We start from the raw sequence: 27,423 nt of genomic DNA, 5'->3' as shown, positions 1-27,423 counted from the left end.
ATGTGGTTCTGGTCTCTTCCACACCAGTGCACACTGCAACCTTGACTAGCAGTGATAGGCAGCAGTCCATCAGTATTTACTACTGTCCTGGCTGACAGCAGCTAATCAATAGTACAAGGTTCATAAGATTCCCTTGTTCCAGTTCCTCCCTTCCCACTGGAAACAGTTGTTCTTGAGCCTTTTGTGCAACTCATGTAGAGGCAAAAATGTTCTGTCAGTCTTTTTCTTACGATTTTTTTAGCCAACTCATGGCTGTAAGGGACAAACCAGAGTTCACGGTCAATAGCATACACACTAAAGATGGTTCTTAAAGTGGTTTCTAGTGGCTAGCTATCTTGAATGTGAGCATTATTTTTTCTTCCAGACTTAGGGTCTAATCTGCAGCTAGTGTCATGGATTTGAAGGTCAACAGGGATGACTGCAGTCAACTAACTTAACTTCCTGAATAACCTAAGAAGTGGGACTCCCCTATGAATTGTTGATGCAAGGTCTGTACTTCTGCTTCAACTAGAATATCGTCTTTACAGAACCATCCATGCACAATAAAGGAAAAAAATTTACAGATTCTCTGCACTTACTCTGTTATTCTACCAGCTCAGCTTCAGAGTGAAATCTGAACTTTGTGGTTAATGTGAATTTATCAAGTTTCAATATCCAGCCACTGCATCTTCTGTCTAAAATACATCAGTATCAGCTGTCAGATTCTCTTCCTTTCGTACTGTGTAGGGGCTATGATCGAGTCAGATAATCTGTTTTGAAAGGAGCTAAACCGATTGAGCTCTTTGAGTCTTTCACCACAAAGCATGTTTTACTCATTCATGTGCCCCTTCTCTGGACTCTTGGATTCTCCAATATAATTTTTTGAATTGTAAATGCCAGAACTGTGCACGATTTCAGGAACAGTAGTACCAATACCAGGTAAAAAGGTAATATAGCCTACTGCTCCTTGAGATTCTGCTGCTTATATACCCCACGGTTACACTGGCCCCCTTGGTTACTTTGTTGTGCAGGAGACTAATTTTTGTCCACACTCCAGTTTTTTAAAAGTTGGCTGTCCCCCAGATAGATTCCTCAGCCTGTTCTTGTGGCCTGAATACTTAATTTCCAGGTTTGTGATTTTATATTTGGCTCTACTGAAACATGTGTTGCTCATTGTGCATAATTTACTGAGCCATCTGTCTTACTTTGTACTATTGGTCTCGTCTTCTTTAGTTATCATTCCCCCAGTCTGTATTCTTTATCAGTAATGTTTTTATGTTTGGTTTTTTGCCCCAAGTCATTGATAGAAATATTCAGTAGCAGAGAACAGATCCTTAGGGCCTGCACTTGAAACAGCTGTTAAAACTGATTCCTGTTTATAATTATATGTGGAAACCTATTATTTAAACAGCTTTTATTCCATTTGATGTATGTAATTTAGGTTTTTATTGATCTTGTTTATTAATCAAGAAGTCACCCATGAAACCTCACAGACATACAAACACTTTTCATCAACTGCTGGCACACAAACATTTAATTTTGAGTTAGTCTGACAGCGTAAGCTGTAGATAAACCAATGTTGGTTAGCTTTGGGCCTTCCTCGTTACTACTGTCTGTTTTTAGTGAGTGTTGTGTTGTTTGACTCTCCTGGGGAGCTGGCTCTTAGCAAGTGAGAGGTCCAGCCTCCCAAAGTTCGCAGAAAGGCCCAAAGTGGCAGATGGAGGGTGTCCGTGGCTCACGATGAGCTCTAAGGCAAAGTGCTGCTGTAGCATTTCTTACTTGTTTGTTCGGACACCACATGGTTTAATACAGCTAATGAAATTCTCAAAATAATATCATTACAACCTGTTCCATTTTCTTTACTGGTGGATTATTTTTAAATAGGTAAAAGAGCTAAAATGAAGAGTGTGCAGATAAACCGTGATTTTTTTTTGAGATCTAATAATCATGAAATGCAAGAAAATAATATTACTTTATGATATGGTAATAGCTAATGTTGAAATGTGTTACTATCTAAAGGTAAAACACCTGTATTACTTTAATGCAGCACAATTATTTCTGTGTTATTAGATTATATCCAAGTAGATATCTGGACTAGCTTTTGTTGAAAAAAACAGAAATCTGTAATGAATAATACTATGTGTCTTTGTGTGTCTTTTTTTTCTGCATAAAATAAACAGTAAATTACTTTCAAAATGTCATGAAAAATGTTCCTCCTCAAAAAACATATCTTAGAGCATCTCTGTCCTGTCACTGAGTTTAAATAAAAGGGGGTAATAACCATAGGTGGCAATTAATATGACCTCCCCCCCAAATTTTTCATTATCCAATTAATAATTTACCAGAACATCTCATTTAGGTGCAAAAAATGCTACGATAAAGCCATGATGACTTGTAAATTGTTACTCTGTGAACTGCCTGCTGTTGTTTCAATTGTAGTGCCTCAGTATTTGCAGAGGCATAAGACCGTTGTTAGTAATTCTTCAATGTAGAGATGCAATGTATGACCCGAATACATAATTTTTCAAACCAGAAGGCCGGATAAACGATACAAAGGAATGATCAGTCCTGTTTATTCCATGTGAATCTTGAGCAAAATATTCTAGATTTATCAAGAAAATTGTTTTACTGAAAACAATTTTTATAAGGGGTATTGAGCACTGTCTGGCATGTTAATACGAGTCAAAAACTCACCAGCATATTCTTCAGACCCTTTACTAAATCAGTCCACTTTCTAAAAAGCCACGCTTCTTCTGTACACCTTTAAGTCAATGGTCACCCTCTATCATATCACTGTGATGGAAACATGCTAGTGGAATTTGACTCCGAGCTTTAAGGGTTAAGCTTTCTGAAAAGTGCATTGTTTTAAGTTTCCCAGAGGGTGAGTCATCTTGCAGTGCATTGCATCGAGGTGCATCAGTCATGAAGCTTTATGTCTTGGAGTCATAAAGTCACCTAATCAGATGTGACTGACACTATTTGACATGACAAGTCACTCACGAAAGTGCAAGAAAACAAAAAACATGTTTTTCTGAAAATTCTGCTGTCTTTTCCCATGTTTTATTTTACATTGCACTGAGGAGCATATGTTTTATAATGGGTAGGGGGGGGGAAAATACATGGAAAGATTTTCTGATGTAGAAAAAATACAAGCTATCATCATCTGGGCACAGTAAAACTTATACAAAAAGTGTTCCTGCAGTCTTTTCACAGTGAAAGACTTTGGGAACATTATTTCTCTTTGGATATGAGAAGTTGAAGAGGCACAAGACTCATCACACAAATCACAAGTGCGTTTGCAACGTAGGGACAAACACGCTGGCACGCGTATGCACGAGGGCTTTTGACAATTTTGAAATTAGACACCTATGTAACTTTATACGGCAGCGCATCATCCATGCGGAAGGTTTCTTCTACCTGAAAGTGCTCACATGAAACAGTTCTGGCACAAGAATACTGACAAATATAAAACCAGGAGTTTCATAGAGCTAAGGAAAAAGGCTCTTCTTACAGTGGGGTGGTTCTCTTTACTTCTGGCTCAGTACCATGCCCAAGATATGATACACAGAATTTTCACAGAGCTTCTAAAGTTATTGTCAGGATGAAATGCAGCCTTCTTCCACTGCTCCTTTGCCTGAGCATCCATGCACACAGACTGTTGCACAAAAAATAGTGTAAATCCTTGTACACGTGCTTATACTTAATGTGCTTTTCAATTCTCCTGAAGTGCTGCATAATTGGAAACGTCCAACAATTTTATGCTGAGAAGAGTTCAGCTACAGCTTGTTTTTGCAATGGAGTTCTCTTTTTTAATGATATTTGATAGCTTTATTTAAAAACTCGTTTATAAGAGTTACGTAGTTTTGACATTATGACAGCCCTGTAAGATAAATGCTTGAAAGGGGTCTATAAGAAGGCAAACACCATAAGATATAATAGTAAAAATTATCTGAAGAGTTTAGGCAGGTTGGATCTTGATTATTTTAATGCTTATGGTAGTCAATAATACAAAATTAGTATGCTGTCAGTAGAAGTTTTCAGGTCCTAAGAAAAGTATCCCATAACTAAGTACACAGGTTCTAGTTTCTGTTTTTCTATTTAGCCATCTTATTCCTTGTAGCCTTTTCCCAGCACCTCATTCTTTTTTGGTGAAGTTAAGCAGGCAACAGCTTATAGGTAGGAACATTATATAGGTACATTATATAAAGATATAATGTATAGACATAAAGGCATAAGGTTCAGGTTTCTACAGCCAGGCAATGAGAAATCAATATTCAAAAAATCAAGTTATTGGCTTTTTTGTTGCATAAATATGTGTTTGGAGCTTAATTGTAAGTCCCTGAGTTGATGCTTTGTGCCATGGCTTTGTGCTATGCAACAGTAAGATTCATGCTGTGATAAAGCAGCTTCTCAAGAAGCAAGAAACTGAGCCTGGCAAAGGTATCAGCTTTCAAGAAGCGGGCTTTTATTTTGCTTCTGCAGTATTTATCTCCTAAGCCTCCTGTCAAGCTTAGGAAGCGAAGCAGCTGTTTAAAATTAGAACGCTACACATGTTAACAAGTAACTGTGCATCCACTAGCAGAAGCATGGGAATATGCTAGAAAATAGCAGTCTTTTAATACTGCTTTAGTAGCACTGGAAGCGTTGATGTCTGATGACTTCAGGTTTCTAGACATTACATGTTTTCCAGGCAAGACTTTTCAGCTGCCTGCACATAAGCACATTTCCTAACTCATACCTGGTGTGGAAGTAACCTGCCAGCTAGCTGGGCAAATAGGGAATAAGCAAAGTTGGCAGCTACCTTCTTTGCCAATGGATTGGCTCCAAACATCCCTATTTTTTGGACAGGCATCGGCACAGAGCATTCTGGTTTAGAGGAGCTTCTGTGATGCAGACTTTGTTCCCATATAGAATGAGATGCTGGAAACCTCCAGTTTCCCATAATAAAGGGTTTATTTTCAGCCATGCCTAAATGAGTGCTGTGAGTCTGTGGCATGCCCTACCTGTGATTAGGAGGCCTGGTGGGGATAGCTTGGCCCAGGTAGGGGCCCAGATGTTTTTGCTTTCACTGAGAGAGGGGAGAGCACCACCTATTCTTTCTCCCTGCACTGCCCGGCTGTGTTTGGACAGCTCCACATCCATACCTGCTGCAGGAGGCCCCTTCCCAGCTCACAGAGTTGCCTTGTCCTCAGACAGACCCTCACAGCCTCTTCTTCCCCCAGGGACTGGAAACCTGAGACCGTGAGCCTGCAGCTCCCAACGGGATGAGTATCACATTAGCCTGGAACGATAACCTGGCCAGTCATGTTTCCCTTGGGGTCTTTTACAAGATACTATTTCAAACCTGTGATTGCCTTCACAGAGCCTCAGTACTGAGTGTCAGCAACATCCCGCCTGGCCGCCTGTGTTTCCATACATCCTCAAAGAAAGTTAGTTGCCACTCTGATGTTCCTTTTCTCCTCTTCTCTTTCCTCCTGACACACTTTTACCCTCACAGCAGCTCTGTGTCCAGATGAATCTGTGCGTTCGTGGGCTAAATGTGTTATTGCTTGCATTCTATAAACCCCGCTCCTCCAAAAACATGGATTATTGTAGGCTGTTAAATATAAATGCATTACACTTCCCAATTGATTGTGAAGTGTCAGTTTTGTGTGATTAAAAACTCCTTGCTGGAGTTTTCTATGTTCGTTTAAATAGAAAACATACAAATAAAGCACTGTCAGATGGAAGTAAAAGAGATTTTGAAGAGGACAGTTGAAACCCACTAGTGAAAATGGATCTGTTTTCCTTTTGTTTAAATCACATGGAGATAAAAACTTTATTTTAGACAAGTCCTTGACTACTCCTAAGAAGCACTGTAGTATCCAAAGGAGTCTTTCCAAAGTGCGATAGTTACATTGCCTGTTACTCTGACAAGAGGTTGCAGAAAATGCTAAGGCTAAGCTTCATGTTGCTCTTTCAGTTTCCTTAAAATTCTGGTTTTCACATGTGATATAGTGATTGCTGTCTGGGTGAACAAAGCTGTTGCAGAAGTACTTCTAAATAGTTGAACCCCAGCTTAATAAGTTGAAACAAAAACCTTAATTATTCTGAAAAGTATGCAAAAGGAATTATTATTATTATTCTCAAAAAAAAAAAAAAGACCTTTCTGAATTAATTTGTGTATGTCCCTGTTTTCAGAGTGGATTGTTTAATTCCTGTTTACAAGTGTTTGGCTTTTGTTACTATGGTTTGCTGTAAGTTCTCCCCCCCCCCCCCTTTTTTTCTTTCTCTCATTAGAAAGCCACTGTGCAACCTATTTGTTTAAACAACGATGTTTTCTCTCAATAAATCATCAGAGGAGCTATGGGCTTCATAATCTTTACTTGAAAACAAAAATATCCACATGGGTGCACAGCATTTGGCTAATTAATTTCTGATAATTTGCGATGTTAACAGCCAGCTGCCAGGGGCTTGTGTGATTGTTAATCTGTGGAAGAAGCCATGGTGAAATGATTGGAGATCTGCTCCTGCTGGTTGCCAGATAAATTCTTCTTATGACAATGTGACTAGGTTAATTAATTCAATTAATGACTCCCAGTGCAATGTTTTCCTTTGTCTTTTTCATTTGCCACAGGCTGCTGAGCAGGTACTACTATGGATGTATTCTGAAGTTATGTCACAGATAAGGAATAATGTACCATTTTCATGTCTAGTTCCAAAGTGTCTTAATTTTTTAATGAAGTTCGGTAGCTGTTAATTCCATTAGAAATTAGGTTCTTTTCTGTTTTTCTTAGATATAAGCAATCAAATATCTATCACTTTATTATTTTCAGAAACAGACAGGATTTTAGGTAATTTTAATGTTAGATTTTTTTACGTTCCCTTAAAGAAAGAAACTTGGTGTGGAACTTTGCTCTTCAGATGCCAAGAACTGGATGTTTGCTTTCGTCATGAAAAGAGGAACTGCCAAGCTGGATCAGACCTCAGGTGTATCTAGCTCCAATAATAGCAAGCTCTATCTGTTTCAAAGTTCAAGAAACAGAAAAATGCATCTTATGTCTAGATTATTCTTTTTTATTAAAGAAAAAGTGAAAGGGAAAATACTTCTCAAAGGGAGATGTGGAAAGAATCTCCGAGACACCCTATGAGACTTTTAAGAGTCCTCTGTCTTGAATGTCATCTCATTTTTCTAGGCAGAACTAGGAGAATTTGGAGACAGTGCTTTAAAAAGCATAGCCATCACTTGTTAGATTAGCTCATATAAAAATGTAAATAAAGCACAGAGCAAACAATGAAGTGGAAATGAAAGTCAATTTTCGTTCTTGATCATCAGCTAAGAAGCAAACCAGGGGCAGAGCATCATGACACTCATCCAGATTACGGTCTCTGTTGATCTGGTTTTGCACCCCTTGGACTTCCTGCAGGTCACTCTGGATTAACATTATACATTGATATTTGTACTGAGGTCACCCTATGGCCCTCTGTAGTCACTCTACTGTGTTCTACATAGTGTTAATTTCATTCCTTCTCTTGAATATGAGCTGAAAACATGATTGAATGTGAATTCCAGGTTTGGAAATGAACTGAAGCAAACTGTAAATCCAAATCCCACTGACAGTGAAGTTCTGCCCTGGTAGCTGTTCTGGATTAGCCTCCATTTGGTGTGTGAGTAAATCAGATTTTGAATAATTTTAATCGTCTGGATGACTGATTTAAACCCAGTGAAGACTCTAAAAGGCTTCCAATTAAAGCTGAATCTTGCCCTGGGACATTGCAGCAACCTAATAATCCTAGAGAAAAAATGCTGTGAGGAACAACTTGAGCTATTACTAGGAGATTCATTCTGGTTTTTAGCATCACTCAGAAAGTTGAGGAACAGGTGATGTTACCAGTGCAATAAAGTTGTGCACGTGAAAAGTTGCGTCCCTCTGAGGTATCAGTGGGAGCTGCATGCTCCATTTGCTCTGTATAGGAATATCTGGCATTTTTTACTGTGTTTTCGAAGACTGTCAACTGCCTTCGCAGTAGATCTCTCTCCCATGCCATATTAGCCTTGCTGAATTGCGGATGCAAGGGTCAGCCTCCTCTTCACAGGTGAGCCAAGGGTAAGGTCGTCACTGTGTGGTTTGTGAGACGGCTGCTCTTCCCAAACCAGATGCACACACTTGAACATCCAGTTCAGGGAGGGAAGGGGGGAAATCTACAAGTTCACTGCTGAGCTCTGTGTAGCACCGAGCCTTAACAAAGCCTGCCGTGAAGTTTATGGCATCTTTTGACACCTGTTATCTAATGAAAAGACTATTATCCCCCTAAGGTGGAAATCACCACGTGCTTTGATTTAAATTCAAGCCAAACATATACTTTTTAAATATAAACACTCTGGTGTTTCGTATGAGAGCCCCTTAGCATAGGCAGCTGCCCAGGCGAGCCATGTGCAAGAAGCATAATTCGAGCTGTCATTTCCCTGCAATAAATGCTTTCCTTTGTCTCTTGGAGCTGAGTGATAGAAATCAGGATATGTAAATTTGGGCAATGGATCTTAATTATGAGCAGCAGGTGCCTGTGCAAGAGTGCACAGGTGAAGGGGGTGCTACAGCTACTGTGACTTGCTTGTTGGTGTACAAAGGGATGACTACAAAGCTCCAATTAATTATCCACGTTAATGAGCTCAGTGACCCAAGTGAAAGGAGGGTGCCTTGTCTGCTGCTCCAGGTTAGTCTTCTCGGTAGACAGTGGTTAAAAAACCAGTTATGCAGCTCAGTCTCTGAAGAGCACCAACAGTAAGGATTAAATTACCATGATAAATCTTGAGAAATCAATGTGTGTGAGTATAGACTATGATGAATAATTCTGCTGGAGAAATTAATTGTCTGAGGAACATTTCCTTAAGATGTCTTGACCAGAGGAGGATCTTCCCAGTGTGTTTGTAAATGGGATGGTCTTTGGGGAGATGACACTGTTTACCTTTTACTGATTTAAAAATAGGTAATTATTATGCTTTTTTTGTTTGTTTGTTTGTTTTTTTCCTTTGTCAGCACACCACTAATCACACTGACATTATTAAGGTCAGGTTAGCTGTGGGGCATAATTCATGCTTAAGGTAACATGTAGGTTACTGTTGGACTGTGGTGTCTCTGCCTTGTGTCTGGACAGGCACAGGTAAGGGAAGACAGGCAGGAATGGTGCCTCCAGACCAGATGCAGTCCACACTTTCTTCAGTCTGACCCTTAATCTGAGTGGGTAATTCAATTTCTATGCCCATTCAACCATGTTTTTTCTACCAAGGGTGTTAACATTTTACCATTTATTGAAAATTGAAGCATTAGTGATCATTTTTGCTGACGTTACTGGTCCACTTTGTAAACAGATACATAAAGGGGAAGTTATATGTTGTGGTTTTAGCTGATTTAAGGTCTTGCTGCTGTGTGAAAGAGTGGTTCTCTGTCCCTGATTGTGTCATGTTGTCCTTGTGCTGGCTCTGACATACACGAGGCTCTGCAATGAGTCACTTCAACTTGCTGATCAACAGAAAGCTAACCCAGAAAAAATAGCAGGTGGCTGAGATCTTCCTTTCTCATCCTTTGGTGTTAGATCATCCCTTTTGCCTCCAACAGAGACATCGTAATTCTCTCTTAAGTATGGCAGTTTAAATAGTGACAGACAGGAGTCCCCCATGTGGACAGTAGGGACCAATCTGCCACCTGGACTATATACTTTAATCAAGTGGTTTTTCCCTTGCAACTTGCTTCCTGTTCCCTGCACTGATGGGTTGAGACCTTGGCCCGTTCCTGGGATAACCCAGTTTTGTTATTATATAACTCCTGGTTTAGAGCAGATTGCTGTTTGCAGCCCTTCAGTCAGTCATCTTCCCAACCGTTTTTATTTTTTTCTTCTTTTTGCCCCCTCCAACTGTGGCAATATCTAAGCAGACATATGGGCCCTTGTTATGCATTGTCCTACACCTTGTGTGGCCACTGAGGCTGGTGCAAAGTGGGTGTTAAACAGCATCATTCTTATGTAGCAGTGTTTTACACCCCCTTGGTAAATGATTATGTGAGGGCTAGAGAAATAAATTGTCAGCCCCAATACACCATAGTGTAGTTTTGCTACAAATGTGGGGTACTGTAGTTTGAAGAAACCAAAGCCTTTCCTCCTTTAAAAAACAAAATCAAAACCAAAAGAAACAAAATGCTTAACAACCATCATCATGTGAAGGGAGGGCATTTGGCTGGGTTATAGCAGAATAACTTAATGGGCAACCTCACGTGTCAAACAGTATATATAAGCAATTATTAAACAAAACTGCTTTGCTTCTCTAGCTCTACTGCTTCTTTCAAAGCAATAGTTCCTGATTTGTTTTTCAGTAGAAATCTTGGGGAAATGGGTGCAAGTTTAAAATTGTAACATCCATGGTAATGTTTGTAAATCTTTCTGCAACCAGAAATATTCCAGAGTAAGAGCTGAGCCATCTCGACTTGTTTAGAGGAAATCTTGTTACAGAATGCAGGACAAACCAGTCAAGCCACTTTAAACAGGATAAATGAACAAAGTCTTCAAGGTAGGATCAGCTGTTTATTTACATCTATTGTCTCCTTGTTTCCCACACAAATATATTCTGTGTTTAAAATTTATAAAGCTGGGCAAGCCCTTCTCACGCTGTTCTCAGTAAAATATTGCTCGCCGCATCTCTCTGAGGGGCTACTGACAAATAGGCTCTTGTTGTCTAACTTTCTCTCCATGGAGGTTAATGATTAAGTGGTTCAGAAGGTTAATTCCTGGAGATAGTGTTGTCTTTGGCTTGAACAGATGTTGGTAGTGCTTTAATGTGGTTATCAAACTCTGCTGCCCTTCATTCTTTGCTCTGTGCAGTCCTGGGTATTGTTCACCAATGCATTCCAGGCCCACTCTATGGAGATCCAGCAGAGCTGAACATACCATCGCATTACCACTGCAGAGCATCGGCTCTCCTGAGGTCACACTGGATAATGCCAATATATAAGCACATAAACTGATAACGACAGTCTTGATCTTTAAAAGATCTGTAAATATTTGTATATGCATAAAGATACAGAATACCTTTTGAGGCTCTCATTAAATGATCTGTAAAGCCGCTCACAGTCTTTATATCATCAAATCTCTCAATAGCCCCTATAGAGCAGTGCATCACTGTGTAAACCCTGCCCCTCTGCCCCTCAGCGCCTCATATCTTGTTAGATGATATGAATCTCAAGGGCATCTGAAGTAGTCTGTTGTGTAATCAGTACCTCTAACAGCCTGTTAAAACACTGGGGCTTGGAACAATATTTGCAGCACTTGAAGCTCTGTCATTATAGGAGCTCCTGGATATGCGTAGAAGTCCTTTATTCCCACATCCACTGTGTCATAACCACCCATCAGTATCTTGCATTAGGTGGTAGGAAGAGCAGTGTCAGGAATGCATTTACCAGGCAGCCTTGCAAAACACCTCCTGCCCTCTTCCTACACGCTGCTCTAGACCCGCTAGCAGAAAAGCTGTTGGAGTTAAAAGCATCTAATCTCACTCTGTCTGAATATGAAAATCTTATAATTTTAATTATTGCATTGATTTTCTTGTTATGTGTTTTTAGCGTCACTAGCTCACAAATTGTATCCAGATTCAATATGGTATAAAGCACTGTGTGTTAATTTTGGGAAGAATTACTGTTAACTTGTAGGAGTTAACTGGCTTATGAAATCAAAGCATTTTTCCGAGAGATTTTTTTAAAAGCAATTCACAATTGCAAAGGGAAGCTGGGTCCTGTCACCAAAATACACACTGGTATTTGAAATAGTAGGATTCAAAAGAGAATACAAACTTTATCATTTCTATAAGCAGTCCTTGAAAGAATTAATTTTAAGCTAGCCTCATGGTGGGATTCATTATTTTTGGATGCCAATACTGACAATACCATGAGTAAACCAGCATCTTGGACTTTATCTGTTCATTATTATTTGTGAAACTGCAATTGGAGAAGGATTGTTGCTCTTAGCTTTTTTTTCATTACGAGATTATGCTTGAAGCTGATGCTACCTGTGTCCTTACCCAGCAATGCTGCGTAAGAAGCTCTGCCCTTGTGATGTTGTGCGCTTGTGATGGTCACCAATGCTGAGCAGCACCGTACTCTGTTTTTAGGTTCTCTGGTGCAGCTTCAAACCTGCTGGAAAATATTGGTGTCATTGCGTACGATCACAGGCAATGTCTTACAGCCACAGCCTTTACACAAATGCAATACCTGGGTTTAGCTGGTCCTCATCCTGAAAGTTTTCAAACATAATTGTGCCCAAAGGCTGTTCTGGATAAGGTTCCTCTTCAGTGCTTCAAATGAAGCAGTGCCAGGGGCAGAAAGGAGTGAAAACTCCCAGGACCAGAAAAAGAGAAAGAATGAATGACCACAGTAATGAGGGTGCTTCTCTGGGGATGGAGTGCTAGCTCCCTACGCCCTGTGACTCTTCACAAGCAGTTAATCTGGGTTTGCTCAGATTGTCTTTCAGCTGAAGTAGCCTTTGCTCTCCCTTATTTTTACCCATGGTTTCTCTTTAAAAAACAATTTGTACCCCTTTTCAGTTTTAATCTGCAGGAAGTTCTTTTAAACTCCTTGCATAAAGCTGTCTGCTTTTATTTTCTAATTTCTTTGCACTGGATTTAGGTTGGATCCCACTTTCTTAAAGAGGCCTTGGCATGTTTATATCTGCTGAGGCTGCAGTGGTGCCCTGTGTGGTGGTATCAGTCCCTCCCTACAGCCAGTGAACAGCCCACCCCAACTGGGTCCTGGGCTCACCTTTGCCTTTTTGTGCAGCTGCATCACTTCAGTCGATCTTTGTTGGCCTGTGACTGATTAGAAACTCCCTCCCACCCTTGTCTTTCCCTTTTTCTGTCACTTCCAACTGATGAACTTGCCATCTCTGCTTTTGCTCCTTACTTAAGGCTCATTCTATTTGCTGTTGGTGCTATGAAAGACGCAGCTCAGATTTAAAGGCCCGGTGTGCCAAGGGCTGGAGGGCATTCGCCGCTCTGAGGAGTTTCCAGTCTCAGCCATAAGCCAGCGTGGGCATAAAGCAGCAAGAGTAAGCCTTGGTAAGTTGGTCAGTCAGACTTCACTGGGCAAAGTCTTTCCAAAGCGCTCCTCCTCTTCACTCCACTGAAGCTGGAAATGTGATTCCCACAGACATCTCAACATGGTTAAAAAGCTTCTTTCCCTGTTGATAACTCTACATTTAGCCAACCATCTCGGGTAGGCTAAAGCTCTCTACGCTGCTTGTGTATGTATTCAAACCAGGGATGTGCATGTACACACCTGATATGAAATTTCTGGTGATTTTATCAAATCCTGGTTGAATATCCCCCAAACGTTCCTTACAGAACCATACATACTGAAACATGAGATAGCTAGAGGAGTGGCACCAGCGAGCCCGTGTGCTGAAGGATAAGAAAACAGTAGGTCATGCGAGGCAGGAGGCAGCCTCCGAGCTTGCTTTTCTGCTGCATGTACAGCAGAGGGAGCAGGGGGCAACGCGCCCGTTCCCCGGGCCCAGCGCTGCGGGGTGACTTCGGGCGGTGCTGCTCCTGGCGAAGATCAGGAAGAGAAAAGGGGATGGACAATAGGGAAAATCCGAAAATAATACCGTTTTTTTTAACTTGAAAAACCTCCTAACACCTGGAGGGACATACAGTTTAGCCAGATAGAGCTGACTGCAGTACAATAAAGAGAATGTTTGTGTTTCAAGCTTACAGAAAATTGCTGTACTACAGAATCTCATCCCCTCCAAACTATCCCTACCTATTTGCACGGGTCTGTTCTCATTGGTAATGTATTGGAAATTATTCTGACGCTGTCCAAGGGGTGTTTTGAGCTGTCGTGCACTTATGCGTGTGCATTGCACCAGGATATTAACTAACATCGTCAGATCTCTGCACGTAATGGGAGGGACTCCAGGGGCTGGGAATGGTTTGATCTGCGTGTGTATGAATTTCAAATTGCTAGTGGTATACCTGTGATGTATCTGTTGCAACTGGTGTTTGCAACATCTGAAAGCAAATGAGGACCATAATAAGCACAGTTACCTCTGAGGATGCCTGGTTTAACGCTGATCCTTCAGGAGGTGAGTGCTCTGCAGAGATTCAGCAGTGACTCTTGCAGAAAAGCAACCCTTTGTCCCCGCTGCTCTTTTCCGCCTCTTGTCTGGCTGCCGTGCTTGTGAGCCACATCATCAACTGAGACTGGCTGAAAAGTAGCCCAGCAAAAGCAAATCCTCTTTCAGCTGGATAAATTTCACAGCTTGGTTCGTCACAGAACTGCACAGATGCCTGTGCTGTCATGGCATAGGCGCATACATGAAGGGGGAACAAGGAACCCAGGATGAAGAGGGGGATGTGGCTGTTAGCACTGGTTTAAATGCACAGCAAGCCCTGGGCCAAGTGCCTTTTATGCAGTTGGTGCTGAGCAGAGCTTGTCCTGAATTAGAATTTATGCTAAAAAATGTTAACCTCCCTGGAAATACAAAGTCTATGTTCAGCAGCTTCCCACAGTGGGGGAGAAATATAGTTTAGAAAGAAATCTTTTTGTTTTGAAATCTTCCAGAGGAAATTGAGCCCAGACCTCCACCTCACAGGGATGGGGGACGTGACTACTTAGCCTGAGCTGCAGGACTGAGGCCAGACCTCTCGCACCGTGGGAGCCGGGAGAACCTGGGAGGAGAGTTAATTAACCATCTAGCACAGAGGAATGATCTTGGTGTTGAAAAAAATAAAGCTACTAAATAAAGGGAGCCGGTCAAGAGGAATTAGGGAATTAGGCTTGTCAGTGAAGCAGAGTAGGCAGCTCTGCAGTGGAAAAGCATCATGGTCTAAGAGAGGCACAAGGAGGAAAGTGTGGTCTTGAGGTCCTTGTTAAGAGGCAGTGGAGTTTGGCACAGGTGGTCTGGGAGGTGGGACACGCTGCTAATGTCCTGCTGGGTGCCATAGATGACAGGAAGCAGTGACACTGAGTTAAGGTCTTGCCGTAGATGGAAGGAGAAATTCAAGCCTTATTCTTAAAAAATTGTACAAAAGTCAGTGAAAAGAAGAAAGGTGAAGTACAATAAAGCAATTTGGTGGAGTTTCAGAATGGAGAAAAATAACTTCTCTTTAATTGAAGTGCTATAATGGAGCAAACTGAACTGAAAGATTTTTTTCATGACTCTCAAGGAGGAAGAAAAAATCCAGATTCCTTTGTTGTTTCCTTGGTTGCAGGTGTGAATTTTCAGTGTCATCTAAGACAGTGGGATATCAGATTACATTACATTAATAAACAACTAAATATTTACTGGCATCAATAGGTCCCTTTGGAAAGCCTTGCCGGCTGCAGAATGTGTGTGTTGTACCTGTACTTACCTGTAATGAGCTATTTGCCAACGCGTGTCAGCCAGGCAGACCAACATTTCAGGCTGCTGTTAGGAACATCTGTCCTGCATGGGCATGGGTAGCAGTTAGGCAGCTGAACTCTATGTTTGGGGAAGTCAGTCTGTGTGAGACGAGCACAAATAAAACATGGATTTGAAAAATGTGGAATTACTTCCTGCTACAGAACATGGGAGCCCTCAGGTCCTGTGAAAGTCCTTTTCAGATCACTGTTCCTCGTCATATCCAAGAGCGAGACCAGAGTGATGCCCCAGTTATTTAAATGCCTGCTGCTCTCTAGAGGATAAAAATATTTGTGGTGCAAGAATGTGCCATGGATCCCCCCTTTTTTTTTGTCCACATTCCTGGGCACAGTGTTTTTGCACTTCAAAACAATGAAAGTTCACAACAGAAATGTTCAATTAACTGTTAAACACTCTCATCAATTCAGGGATCATTTCCAAATCTGATGGATGAGTTCAAAATATTCAATTCATTCTAACCATCAGGCGGAAAAACAGTCGAACTCCTGAAGAGAAAAGAGCAGATAAATGCTGAAATGAACTTGCATATCTTTAAGAGGTATGGTGCGCTGGAGACATTGAGTTATGAACATGAAAACTTCTCAAGTGTGTACTGTAAGTGGAATAAAAAATGGGCAGTGTCTCAAGCTAAGTGTTTTCTTTCTCTGACTTCATTTTGATCCAAGTCTAAAAGGTATGGCATTTGTGTTTGTGCACCCGTGGAAAGAGTCTCACACTATGCACAATTCAATTATTTCACAGAACAGTAAATAAAAAAAGGAAAATACTATTAAAAACAAAAAGTTAAAAAATAGGCAAATATCAAAGTCCAAGAGGAAAAACTGAAAGAGGACTTCCTGAATTCTTGGCTGAGTAATTTTAAAACTCTTAAAAATAATGGCATTTTTAAGTTAGTTTATGTGGATAGTTAGGATATATTTTGAATTTTTAATCTGCTCGGTTTCTCACAGACGCATCCAATGGATTCATACTGCAGAAACTTTTGAGAGAGTTTTGAATCGACGCAATTTGTAAGCCACTGAAAAATTAGTAGAAACAAATGCAATTTCCTACTTTAAAACAGCAGGATTCTGTTTTGTATCAGCAGCGCTCTTAAAGTCACAGCTTCTATATCTTATTAAAAATAGCTTATGTAACACGAAAAAACCTTGTGAAATATATTTTACTGAATCCCGTTAGTTTCCTGTAATTCTGCATTACGTATTAACAAACTCAGTTATACTGCCACTAGACTCTGGTTCCATTAGCTTCCATTCAAAACTTCCTTTTGAATATGATGAACTATGAATTATCAAAAAAACCCAACCAACCCAAAACAAAACAAAAAAAACAACAAAGCCAACAGTAGGTGCACTGATAGCAGTGGAACAGTCTGATTGCCCGATATTATCCATACTGTTACTTATCAGAATATCGAGGGTTTCCACAGCTGAACTGTTTCCATCGTTATGGAGTGATGTGACGCATGACATAAGTGATCTACCGAAGGCAGAGGTCAGTATGTTTGCTTGAGCAATCATTTTAATAGTAATCATTTTATTACACGGATGTATCACAGTTGCTGAATGGATTCCCATGAAGACAATGTCCATACTGTGCATGGGGTTATATAGAAAAAGTCAGGAATTTAGAAGAAAACAAAAAGTTATTCTTCCTGTTTTGTGGGCAGAGAATCCTATCATTAAGATATCAAACAATATATTTGGGTTGACTTGGGGTGTTAGTAAAGGAACTATGAACTGAGCCCAAATTTAGTAAGTCTCGGTTCAGTTCCATAACACAGCTAAGTTACTAAAACTGTAGCTCCCAATGAAAAGGGAGATCTTATTTCCTCTCATCCACTTCCTTCTGCCAATGCTGCTGCTTGTCTGACCATTCACTGAGCCGCGTCAGGGAGTCCAACAAGCAAAAAAACCAACTGACCCCCACTCCTGGGAGTGGGAGAAAGGAGGGGAACACACTGGCTTCTCCTCGCTTTCTCTTGCTGTGTCTTTTTGACTTACCGCGAAGATCTGATAATGTTGTGTGAGCCTGTATCAACACCATAATCCCAGAGCAGCAGAGGTTTGAGCATTCAAAAGGGATCCTGCCCTCCTTTCCACCACCACTACTCTCCCTGTTCTGGTGTGTTAGGGCCTGGCACGCTTCCAGCGTGGCTGCTTGGGTTTCACTATTAGATCAGGATAATATATCAACAGTGAAACGCAGACTGGGTTTCTCCTTACCAGCTAGATACTATAAAATAAGTAAATTGTGGGTACATGGAAGTAACTGAAGTTGGCAGAAGATGTAACCTGCGTGGTATGTATGTACCGCTTCCCATCACTTGTCAACTCCATAAAACAACAAACTTCATTAGCTGATGATTAGCTGATAGCTAAGTACTGAAAATAAACACATAAGCAACACTTTGCTTGGTCTTTACAGAAGATGAAAATCTTCTGTTATTTACAGAGCCTGATTTTTCCATTTCCCTTAATACACTAGCCTTTCTTTACTGGCCCGCTTATTAGTAACACTTACTTTTGGGAGATTGTAATGTTGCTGAAAGCACACAGAATACAATTCCTCTAGCCATTAATCCTTGTCTTGATGCTACCTCCACAGTACAATGCCTCTCTCTTTTACCTCTGGCTTCTTTCTTTCTCTTTTTCTTTCTTTTTTTTTATCCTCTCTGTTTACCCCAATGCGGCCACTCCACTAAGTAATTCCTTTTGTGGCAAGCTTGCCCCAAACTAACTCCTATTTACACTGGCTGCAATATTCAATTAAAGACAAGAACTTAACTTTAGCAGAGGGTCCTATAGAAGCCACAGAGTCCAGCATTTGGGACTTAGATTTGCTTTCCCAGCTTGAGACTTTGAAGTTGGGAAGCATGAGAGAGTGCCTGGATGAGGTGGTAAAGTGTCTTTCAGATAAGAGCTTTAAGGCAGAAAACATGTTAACCCAAGGGCTCCGAGGTTAGGCAAAGACAAAAGGTAGGAAAACAAATCTCATGCAGAAATGATGTATAGGCCTGGTACCCAGAAACATGATTTAAAGCAAACAAGTTGCTGAATTACCCTTTGTACAGTATAATAATGTCAGCGACATAAAAACTGGGCTTCTTTCAAAGAATATCGCTAAGGTGTCCAGTCTAAACCAATTAGGCTTTAAGGAGAAGACTGTGAAATGCCACTTAACATGCTGGTTTTAAGCTTATAAAAAACAACTGTAGTGAGAAGGAACTGTAAGCTTTTTGTTTTGCTAAATAAGCAAGCGACATGAGAAATTATCATCAGGCAACGAGAAGAATTTCAGTGTACAAAACAATTCCCCTTACAGTTTCTCTTTTAACTATATATGTTGGAACAGTTTAGTAGACTGCAAATTATTATTTTTTTTATTTAAAAAATGGCATGTACACATGTGCCGTTTATTTTGTCTGTACCTACCACACTATGTCATCAAAAAATCAGCCCAGATTTTCTGGCTACATTACATGTAGTAATAGGTGTGTCTTACAGTGGACAGGAAACCATCCTGAGTATTTTTGATTCTGTCAGCCCCCCGTTACAGACACGCACAGCCATAGAACAGCCATATCGAAACCAATCTTTTTTTCATTTTTTTCTGTCAGCTAATCAGACTTTAAAAACCCTACATGTTGTCTGCTAATAAGAATTAAATCATGTGATCCCCAGTGGATAAAAATATTAATAGTACACAAATGCAACACTCTATCTATTCAACAATTTTTATCATTATTTGGAACCAACCAAGAAAAAAGGGGTCTGGAAAGACTTAAATATAAATTAGCTTAACTACTTTTGACAAATTTACACGAGAGACATTGAGACTCTGTGTACTAGCTAATTTAAGTTTCATCCTGGCTTTCTGTTTGAAAGATTCCAGCCAAAGTTAAATCAACCCACCCGTTGCTGATTTCCAACATTAGACATGTCCCCAGCTTTTTTTTTTTTTTTAACCTTGCTTTCAGACTGACTTTCTCCCAATTGAAATTCAGTCCCTGAATGGTTGGTTTTTTCCTTGCTTCTAAACGTTGATAAAAAGAGGGTTTTCTTCACTCCCTCAACTTGATGTGACAGGGCCCTGACATGAATAATGGACGTGTTTCTTTCACAGGCAAATCAACTTAATTTAGCATGCTTTTATACTTTCAATAGCAAAGTCACAAGCCTGTAAATTCCATGAGATCCTTTAGGTTTGCAGAAATCTTTAGAATTAGCAGAAAACGTATAAAGTAAACAGCACTTATTTTGTCAAAATACTTGAATAACTTTTATGCAGGAGTTAGAGATGAATATATCACTTCCTAATCAGATTGTGATTTACATGCAGTTGAGGATGGGCTGCCCAGGCTCAGCCTGCTCTTTTGCTAAGGGAGAAAAGAGGGGTAGGAGGAATGAATCGTCACAAATATTAAATAGAACTAAAATCCCAAACTCTCTCCTGAAGCTGAAGGAGAGAAGTGGAATTAGAAGAAGAGGCTTATGCAATAGAGGCTACGTTAGGACCCCATTCTGTGCCCACGTCCCTGGACAATCACACTCAGAGGAGTTGCTGCTTTGCACAGGGTCCTGCTGCCCAAGCAATGAGGAGAGAAAAATAATATTATTCACTATCTACACAGAAGAGTGAGTGACCAAAACAATCCAACAGCTTTAGAAAATAGACTGCGTATGTGCAGCCACGTGCATTGATAGCTATTGTTTTAGAGAGGTCAGACTTAGTGCCCTGTCTAGCTATGATGTCATTGTTTTAAGGGTAGCAGCTCCATCTCTGCCTACATGATGCTGGAAAAAGTGCATTAATGAGATGCTATAAGATTTGTTTTATGTTGAACAAGCAGCAAAACTCCTCTTTGAAGCTTCAGAGAGCAACTTTGAATTCCTCCTTGGTTGTGCTGTTTCAGGATGTACCAAAACAGACTGGTACCTCCCTTTTGACCTACCATAAATCTTATGTGAAGCCAGCAACTGCGAGGGTGAGCTCTGCTCTTTTCTGCCACAGAACTCCAAGGAGAGGAAATCAGGGTAACTTTCTCAGCTTGCCCTTTTCACCATTAGGACGCATCTCCTTGGATTGTTGCTGGTAGAAATCAGCCTGGTAACACTATCAAAGGAAAATAGAGGCTAATTCTATTGTCATTACTTATTATTGTAACATCAAGCAGCTGTAACAGCTCATTCATTAAAATATCCTGATAGTGTTGATAATGTATCAGTGAACAGTAAATAGGTTAGTTTGAGGGATACTGATTCTGTGGCTAAAAACGTTTGTTTGCATAACAGACTTAAAAAAAAATCCTTCCCTTTCTTTGTAGTATTAAATAAATTAAATAGAAGCTAATGTAAAAAAGAATCTTCTCAAATGAAATGCCATCAGCCTGGGTAGGAGAAAAATGTCCCAATCAGATGCTTTGCTGCATTCAGCCTTGCTTCACTAGATGAAATCAAGTTCCGTGGCTAACGGGATCCACATACCTCCAGCTCTGTCTGTAATAAGTAGTTAATCAGCCAATTAGGGGAACCAACAATTACAAATTGGGAAGAAGAGAAAAAGGAAAGAAGAAGGGGGAATGAGTCAAGGTAGGCTGTAATCCCTTTGAAAAGGTTTCTAATATTAACTCCTAAAGAATTACGTTCTACCATACCTTGACTGATTTGTTTTCCCCCTTACTCCCCCTTCCTCTTTTCCTACTCGTTGGGTCAGTTAATTGGCTGATTAACTAGCAATTACCTCTGGGACCGGCTCTGCATAGGGTCTCTTTTAATCCAGAATTTTATTGACAAAGGCACCAGGGCAAATTCATCTCTGGTGTAAGCTTGTTGGAGTGAATGGGCTGACACCCAGGACAAAGTTGATCCATTGTATCACAAGCACTGTGTTTTTAAAGCATTTGATTAACTCAGGGCTTTTAAAATTACATTCCTTTTCTGCAAAATCTGTTCATTTTGGTTGGAAGAAGGAACAAGAGCTTGCAAGGGAAGTCTGTCAGATGGCCAATAACTGTCTGGAGCAGCAATATTCTCCAGCCACTGTGTCTGTGTCGTGATATAACAGCTAAACAGGGTGAAGCCTCCCTCCTCTCCCTCAGGTTGGCACTATTGCAGTCTTGCTGGCATAGACTGTTTAGTTAGAAATGTTCATAATGATTAATTGGCCTAAATTCTAATTCTCACCCAAGCAGCTACCCTAGAGGGTAGGAGACTTATCTCTGTCCATTAAGCCCGGTATGTACAGCTGACTTCCCCATCTAGGGCAAGGTGTGCCTAACAGTGATTGGTGACGCAGTATAGTGCAGCACAGCTGTACCTTGTCCCCTCCCAGTCCCTGTTTGGGTCATCTTTTACATGACTTTCCCTCTCCTCGTTCCTGTCACTTCTGCTGGCTTCCTGCAGCCCCAAGAAGGGTATTTTGTGCTGTAGGAATAAAACCCAATGCATTTACTGCAGTGCTGTAAGCACCAGAAAACTTAAATGGACCTCTGCAAATAGAAATCCTTCATTCTTGCATATCCCTATGTTGTCTGGAGGGTGGAGGGGCTGACAGTCCTACTGACAGCAGAAGGGAAAGCATGATATGGGAGGGGATGGAGATCCTGTTTTGGGAGAACTCAGACCAAAGAGCCAGCTCTGAACATTGGAGCCAACAGGCAGAGGATCAGATTATTGAGGGATCTGGCAAATTCCCTAGAACACTGGGGCCTGGCAGGAACACATCCCTACCCGCATGAAAGGGGCTCTGTATTTTAGTTTCAAACAGTGCATGGGTTAAAGATAGACTAGCCTGGGAAGAGAACAGCTTAAAGGCAAGTAATATGGTTTGTCTGTGGGGGTGAAGAATGGGAGAAACAATATATTTTTCCCATGATTTGCAAGGATATAAAATCCTGCTGCTGGTGTTATTTTCTAGGGAGGCAGATGGATCACTAACAGTTTTAGCAGCAGATCTGTAGCTGCCGTCCTCTTTGTGGTGTTACAAATGCTGCAAGGAACAGCGCAGGTAGGGCAAAATGGCTTCTGTGCAAAACTATTCTGAGTAGGCATTTGGGCTATAAGTTTTACAAGTCCTTAAATAATGCTGGCAATTTTGAAAAAGCCTAGTCCTTTCTCTTTCAAACTTCTGCACTGTAGTATACTTGAAAGGAGAGATTTGGGCTGGAAAGCAAAGAAAAAGAGGGGAAGATCACTTCTCTTTTTCATAATGAAAACTTGCTATCTGGTTCAGGGTGCAGTTAAAAAAATCAATGGGAGAAGAGTTTGTTCATAATTGGTCTCCTTGCAACAGAGACTTCCTTTGTTGAAAAAAGCTCTGTTTTACTCATAGTGATAAGAAACTCGTAATACAGTTACCAGGATCAAAGGATGCGGATATCAGAGGGAGATAGTAACTTTGAGTATCATTGGACTAAGTTCAATCCCACAAGATATTTTTGAGCCTGAAGAAACACCTGATACCCAGTTTACATGTTTCACAGAATCACAGAATGGTAGGGGCTGGAAGGGACCTCTGGAGATCATCTCGTCCCACCCCCTGCCTGAGCAGGCACACCTACAGCAGGGGCACAGGACCGCATCCAGGCGGGGTGTGAATGTCTCCAGGGAAGGGACTCCACAGCCTCTCTGGGCAGCCTGTGCCCCTGCTCTGGCACCCGCACAATTGTTAGAGAATAATACATTTGCAGTATCATAAAAGTGGTAAAACATGTTCCTGAGTTCTGGACAAAGCCAGCACAGACTTGTCACTTTGGTGGTCACAATTCTGGATTCCCTGGAATACCACTTATTCTAAACCTAGCCATTTAGCAGAGTTGTGAGGGGCTTAGTGGAGAACTTACCCAGAAATGATGTGAATTACTAAAAAACATTCCTGTCTTTGCAACTCTGGATAGTCCTTAATGTTAGCATTAAGGTTTTGGAAGCCTCAGATTACAGATATTCCTCAGATGCCAAGATTTACTATGTACAGCATATGGGCCACACTGAGACAGGAGGCCAGACAAAATAATCTTTGTAATAGTTCTAAAGCAATGTCTATTGGCCTTATAAATTAAGATCCTGATTTACAGACAGAAACAATAATACTGTAACTGACCATGAATGGAGAAGTAGTGCCTCTGATCCATTTTACCAGTGAATGTATTCCTAGGATCAGGTTCTCCGGGAATAGCTTCAGTAGAGCAGGTGGTTCTTCATTCTATTTTCTTCCACCAGTGCTCTTTCCACAAACCATTACCAGAGGTTTTCAGAGAACGTGAAGGGAATGAACGGCAGGTCCAGGAACAGATCCCAGGACCTCATAAAATCGACAGGCTTTCCTGTAGGCTAGAAAAGTGCTTTTCATCCTGAGCCTGCTGAAGTCTGTAAGGAAAGAGGTGGGTGCTGTGCTGGGATCTGCACTTAAACATTGCATGTCCTCTGTCCTTGTAGAGGGAAGGAGGGAAACGCGTTTTGTGTAAATTGCTTAGTAGAAGGCAACCTGAAGAAGGGACTGTTAGTCCTCTGTAGCAAAGATGGACACCAGTTAGGGACTTTCCACGTCTAGGAAAATGCACAACATGTTAGAAGTGATAAATAAAAAGTTATTTATGACAGCTTTTGAAACTCTTCTTGTCACGAACTAGACAACTGTCATCATAATCATGGTGAAAGGTGTCATTATTTTGTGTTTGAGGTTTGCTTTAGAAATAAGGATGTGGTTGTAGTATGTAAAACTAAAAGGAGAATTGTTGTTTATCCTATCCTGATTTCCTACTCATTAGATGTCTCTTAATGTTGTGCTGCCTTCAGTAGTCTGTTGTATGACATGGGAGAGGGAGGGGAGCCTTTAACAGGTGTTAGTCTCCTATACCTGTGTGGTGTCAGCAGCTAGGTGCTTGGCTGAGAGCACCTTGTTTTCAAAGGTGTGGAGTGGCAGGTTCTCCTTCCGTCTGGACCGGGATTCAGACAGCTTTTGTTCACTGCTAAATATGGATTAGAGATGTAAAGAGCGACAGCTTAAACAGTCAGCCCATCATAACAGAAGTAAAAACATTACAAACCAGGACAATAGGAAAAGAACTGACTGTTAGTTAATCAATCAGTTCACCCTTTGGGCTGTGCGCTGTGCCTCTGCCCTGCGCCCCTTCTCGCCAGGATGCTTTTCCCTCCCCGTGATGCCAAAGGCAACCACAATAATACAGACGGGTTCAGAGAAATGATAAACTGTCACATTTTAAAAAATTAAAAATACAAAAATCTAATTCTCCTGTTTTCCTTCTCATGCCCCCATGCGTCATTGTACAGGCTCTGAACAGACAAGCCCACTATTACAATGTTGTCAGGGCCCTGCTAGTTTTCTAGTTCAAATCCTTGTTCATGCTGTTTGCTAAGTACTTGTTCACTGTGACAGCTTTCAGCAAAACAGAACACACTGAATGCTTCTTTCCAAACAGCTCTGTCCTGCTGGGCTTCAAGTGAAACAAGCCCTTCAGACTCCATCATGTGAACTTTTCATAAGGAACAATCTCCTTTAGACAATTCCTTTCAGAGATACTACCCGTGAAACTGGGACTTGGGGATGAGGTGACATCACAGCCTTCTTCCTCTGGCCAGGGTCATGGCCACCAAAGTTGTATTTGTCAGGAGGCCTCCACATGGCATGGTGCATGATTTCCCTAATTACCTAATGTTTTGCCATTAAAAAAAAAATCTACAACAACGTTAAAGTGTATTTTAGTATGTTTTCCATTGAAATAAAAGCAAATGCTTTTGTGCAGAGAGTCAAATCCTGGGTTGTAAAAATCAGAACTGATTACTGAAAAAATAACTCACATGCAGTTAAATCTTAAGGGCAGATGTGCCAGAACTCATGAACCAAAACTGAGATAGATCTTTGCTATTTCCCTTGTTGGTGTCTGTACCTTGTGCCATTCCCCTTTGGCTCATCTGCCCGTGCTTCTCTGTAGCAGTCATGCATAGAAACACACAGGAGGTCTGACAAACCAGGCAAGGTGTATATGCTCTTAACACTGAGTTAGCAAGTAAATGGGGCAAAAAGGGGTTGGTTAGAGGCTCTGGTGTGAAATGTTGTGTACGCTTCAGCAGCAAGAACTTAGCCCCCTCGGTATCCTGCCACCCCGTTGCTGAGGAGAGACCTTAGAAAGGTACCACCACCTTCCCAGGAGGTTGAATTGATGACCCATGAAAGCTGTCCCAACCCAACTGACCACCACCCCAGCATCTACCATGCATGGGCAGTGGAGAAATAGTAATGTGGTAAAAGCACAAGAGAAAGAGTCATGTGGAAAAAACTGATGGGAAACGAAGGCTGCAGGTCTATGATTTGATGCAGAAAATGGTCCTTCTGGTAGTGGTGTGTACCACTGATAAGGGAAGGGAGCATTTATGTGCTTTTGTGCTTTTTACTATTCTTGGTTTAGTAAGTTAACATACAAAAAAAAAAGATGTCTCTTGAGTCTCATGAGTGACCTAGTATTTAGTACTGATATTTATTTTTCACTTTTATACTATATTAAAGAACTGTTCTTCTGCACTGCTTTACAAAAAGCAAGATAATCCCAAAATGCATTAGGAAAGCACTCACCTTAAATAGCTTAAGCTAAAATGCCTGCTGAAAAACAAATGTAAAAATTGTCCTTCAACCCCAAGTGGTGTTTGGTCCTTCATGAAAACATGCTAGTAACATGTTAGCTGCCTATTGATGAAATTGGTAACTGAAAACATTTTGTTTATCTGTCTTCCATGATGAAATGTATCCCAATTATGGGCTCCAGAATGCATCTTTTCCTTAAGACAGTTGTATATGACATAGTTTTATAATAATGGATATAAAGGTTACTAGTTCAAGGGTAAAGGAGTTGGATTTATTCATAAGAAGGGATTCTGAAATCCCAACCTAAAGTTTGCATTTTCCCCAGGCTCTTGTGCTACAGCCAGGATCATATGAAGTAGGTGACAGCTTTGGAGAGCAGCTGTATGGACCAAAACATGAGCAGTGCATTGGTGGTTCGACAATGCAGATGAGCCAAACTAAGAGCTGTCTTTGCCAGAAGGATCGTAATCTCGCTGCTTCCCTTGCACCACCACTCCCGCTCACCTGAAACTAGCAAAACTCCCAGCCAGACAAAAAATTACAGAATGATGCTCAGAAACACTACGGAACAAGATGTCTTGGAGCACTATATTCATGACACTGAGCAAAGGTGACACAGCAAAGGTGACCAAAGGAGACAGCAACGCAAGGCTACACAGGATTTGCACAGGCCCTTAGCTGTCTCTGAAAGTTGTGGATCTCAGATGATGCTTCTCCCCTCTGTGCTTTTAGAAATGTTAGTTTCCAAGCAAGGTTTTATTTATCTGGCTGACAGAGTTGTTCTGTGGGCCAAAGTTAAAGGACAAGTGATTTTTACGAAAATATGGTCTACAGCACATGTATTCTTTGGGATGTTTTCTGTAGCATCTTTGGATGAAATTAGTTGAATAAACTGAAAATTTTTTCTTTCTTAAGTCCAAAAGTAGCAATTTGGTTTTTTCTATCTGATTTCTTATAAATCTTCATCCATTTTCAGTCAGATCAGGGAATAGCACTCATCTATGTGAATGTGGTCAATAATTCAGGATTTTAGAACATTTGTGAAGAGGCCAGGATAACTGATCTGAGCCAATGACAGGAGATGAACCTGACAAGATTCAGCAACGATGTCCCTTTGGGAAAGCCCAGAGTGTAGGCTTATGGATTTTGTGGCTATGGGGACAGGCAAACCCTTATTACCCTGTGGTATTTCCACATTGCTCCTTTTATTTCCTTTCCTAAGGGAGCTGGGCTGCTCCAGCTACTCTCTGTGCTGGCATCATTCCTTCCCTCCTGATTCCAGTAGTGCAGATGGAAGCACTTGTGTCCAGGACACGGAGGTTACTGACCAGCATGTCCTCCCTGCTGACAACATATCCAAGAGCCCTGCCAGATGGAAATTCCAATAAAGGCATCACTAGAAGATTAGAAAAATCAGTAGACACA

The 27,423-nt window shown here is 41.0% G+C and overlaps 1 long non-coding RNA gene across 1 annotated transcript; it reads left to right on the top strand.

Moving 5' to 3' along the window:
- The first annotated feature begins 6,903 nt into the window (after nucleotides 1-6,903).
- Nucleotides 6,904-26,930, top strand: LOC142063109 (uncharacterized). The gene is made up of 4 exons (XR_012662637.1): nucleotides 6,904-7,626; nucleotides 10,403-10,519; nucleotides 12,905-13,054; nucleotides 26,324-26,930. It is a non-coding gene; the product is annotated as an uncharacterized LOC142063109 (long non-coding RNA).
- Nucleotides 26,931-27,423: the final 493 nt, after the last annotated feature.

This window comes from Phalacrocorax aristotelis, chromosome 11, assembly GCF_949628215.1.
Source record: "Phalacrocorax aristotelis chromosome 11, bGulAri2.1, whole genome shotgun sequence".
NCBI lineage: Eukaryota > Metazoa > Chordata > Aves > Suliformes > Phalacrocoracidae > Phalacrocorax > Phalacrocorax aristotelis.
The sequence above is the reverse complement of the archived record's forward strand: the minus strand, read 5'-3'. Positions and strand labels throughout refer to the sequence as shown.